Source organism: Humulus lupulus, chromosome 2 (genome assembly GCF_963169125.1).
Source record: "Humulus lupulus chromosome 2, drHumLupu1.1, whole genome shotgun sequence".
Lineage (NCBI taxonomy): Eukaryota > Viridiplantae > Streptophyta > Magnoliopsida > Rosales > Cannabaceae > Humulus > Humulus lupulus.
In genome coordinates, this window is record NC_084794.1 from 22,946,156 (window position 1) to 22,949,534 (window position 3,379).

The 3,379-nt window shown below is 31.2% G+C and overlaps 1 long non-coding RNA gene across 1 annotated transcript; it reads right to left on the reverse strand.

Moving 5' to 3' along the window:
• Positions 1-339: 339 nt before the first annotated feature.
• On the reverse strand, positions 340-3,090 carry LOC133815909 (uncharacterized). The gene is made up of 3 exons (XR_009884901.1): positions 2,574-3,090; positions 1,578-1,641; positions 340-418 (listed from the first exon to the last, which is right to left on the reverse strand). It is a non-coding gene; the product is annotated as an uncharacterized LOC133815909 (long non-coding RNA).
• Positions 3,091-3,379: the final 289 nt, after the last annotated feature.

Here is a 3,379-nt window from a genome sequence, read left to right on the forward strand (position 1 = left end):
AATCTATATATAAATTTTGGCATTATAATGGCATAATAAAATAATCTATATATAAATTTTGGCATTATAACAACATAGTAAAATAATCTATATCTAAATTTTGGCATTATAACGACATAGTAAAATAATCTATATATACATTTTGGCATTATAACTGTAACGTCCCTAAGGTAGGGTACGTTCGCCACATACTCGTAATTCTAGAGTTTACGAGTATGTTAGGCACTTGACTAAAAGGATTAAATAAAATGATACGAAGAAATACAGAAAAATTTTAAACTTTTATATAAACTTATTAGTAGAAATTATTACACGTATGAATACTTTAAATTTAAGGCAGCCATATGAAAACTCTAAACCATTATTGCATTGCTACTGAGTCCGTGCTCCACAAGTTGCTCAACAGCTAAAGCCACACCTGGAAAAATGTTGGAAAATAACATAATGAGCTAACGCTCAGTAAGCAAATCTCATGCATACACATACACATGAATGTCATGAGTTTGTAGTGCACATATACTAATATGCTGACTTATATACTTATGCATTTCATTTATTGCTCAAGCACTTTCAAACTTTACTTTTATGCTCTTTCTTTTAGTTTCACATTTTTATGGGCCCAATATCACTTGTGCACACTGTTTGATTCAGCTAATGCCTGCAGGGCTTGTTACACATATCATATAGAATCCCATGGGTTCTCCTCCGGCTAGCCATCATCTCAGCTAGGCTCATCATAACACTCATTTCATCGTTGCCATAGCTGCCATACTTATTACACATATGGAGGAGAAAGACGGAAACATGGCAAACATATCTGAATGGTCAACTCTAACCTAGCCCACACTAGTGGGCAGCCACTATAAGTCTTATAGACCTCCGTCTTCTTCATTACACTTACTTAATTGCTTCATCGAAACAGTGGCACCCTTTTTAACATCTTATTATCACTTTGCTTAAGCCTTGTGTCATTAAAATGTTTAACTTTACATAAGACTTTTCAAGGCATTTCATAACTTTTCTCATATTCATATGCATGGTCTTATATCACATAATAATGTATCACATAACTGTACATGCCATGCATACATGCTGATGCTGAAATGCCAATGTTCATGTTCATGACTCATGTTGATGGTATTCAATCAAGGCATTGTATCACATCTCATATAACTCAAAACATATTTAGTCATAATACATGAAGCTTTGGGTTGGTGGCGTTGTTATACCTTAACGTAGAGCTACGGCTCAGGTATAAGGTTTCCAGCCTAAAAACTTAAACGCTTCATATATCATAACATATAACAAATCATGAACATAGAGTAATCCACATATCCATCAACATAAGAATACATACTTGCACATAATTCATATCATTCTTAACCAAGTAAGACAACTTTCACATATCACAGAATTCATCAATTACATATCACACAACACCCTTATGGTGTTCATATAACCATTTTTCACATACTTATCATATGCATCATCATCATACCATACTTAACTCATCAGATGTACACAATCAATGTAGTCATGCATCTTACACTTAAGCACAAAAGGTGAGATTTACTTACCTTAGGTCCTTAGCTTATTTTAAAATTCCTCACCAAGAGTTAATCAATCAAATCCATACAAATCCTATTCAAGGCACATCATTTATTAAATTCTATCAAAATCATAAATATACACTATTGATAGTGTATATTAATAATACCAGAAACTATATAAATGATAATAATAATTATTATCAACGTAATGCAAATAACTCTTCATATAAAACCATGCTTTAAACCTTGCTCATAAGATAATGTACTCTTATGATAATAATAATAATAATCCCAACAAAAATAATAATTATCGTCTATAATTAAACTTATTTCGATATTAATAACAAAATACTTCAATAGCAATACGTATATGGATGTATATATTCAAATAGTCATTTTATAAAAGAAATCATATTTTTAACATAAAGTTGTAATAATCAATATAATGATAATAATATAAACATAAATATTTATATTATTATTAATTAGTCATAATATCAATTCCAGTGATATAATAAATATACTTTCTCCAAAATTCACTGGTCTTACAAATATCAATAACTGTAAGAAACTAATATTTGATATTATTTTAATATTCAAATATTAATAAAATATTAATATACAATAATAATGGTTAGATAATAGGTTTACTATAAATCATACTTTTCATATATATATATGAATCTGTATTCTTGATTTACTTAACAAAATAATAACAATAATAATTAAAATTACTTAATCATAATAATTTCCATATTAATATAAAATCAATTAAATATGTATTTTTATACTTTATTTAATATCTAATATTTTCTAGAAAATTGGACAGCACAACGGCTATAAAGTGGACAATTCCAAAATCAAAACCTGTATCAAAAATATATATAATCCCAGACAGCCAGTAAATTACAGAAAATATTCCATATATCAATAATATATAATTATATACTATAAATACACATAATAACAATTACTCTAATCAATCACAATTAAATCACAATATATAGGTTAAAGAAATTATACCAAAATGATCGGGTTCCACAACAAGTCAAACGATGATTTTCTGAGACTCAAAACGTACTTCGGAACCTCGAACACTAAGTTTCGACCGTCAGTCTACGGTGGATCACGGTGGCTCGTGGTGGCTCGTGGTGGGCCCACCACCCAACTATGGTAGATGTAGGAACAAGTTATTGGGTTTTGAAGCCCACAACACGAGGAACACGATGGTGGTGACGGATCGGCAAACGGATGCCCGAGGTGGCCGAATCGCAACTTTGAAGTCGCGGGGTGGCCGAACTTAAATCGAGTGGTTGAGGCGTTTAATCGGCGAGTGAGCTCTAGATTCTCGCGTGGGTCGATAGTTCGGAGGCCTCTGAATCCAATGGTCCGGCGCGTGGCTAAAAATGGTGGCCGGAAAGTACTCCTGCGTCGTCGGCAACAGTAATACGCAGAGGAGAGAGAGAGAGAGAGAGAGAGAGAGAGGGGGGTTTTCTGAGGAGAGAGAGAGAGGGGCTCGGGTAAAAAGAAAGGCTGAAGCCTTTTATTTTATTTTATTTATTTATTATTTTATTTTTTAAAAATTACACTTGGACCCAAAATATTAAAATTCTTTTCAAATAAGTCCTTTAGCAAAACTTTCTTAATTTTATAAAAATCCCCAATTAAAATTATATGACATTCGGGTCCTATACTTGACTACTCAAGTTTCTCTCTCTTTAATCTCATTAAAAACATAAAATGATATTTTAAACACTATTTTTCCATTACTATTTCTTAAATTTGTAAACTTGTACATTTTATGTATTAAAACTCTGATTTATAATAAA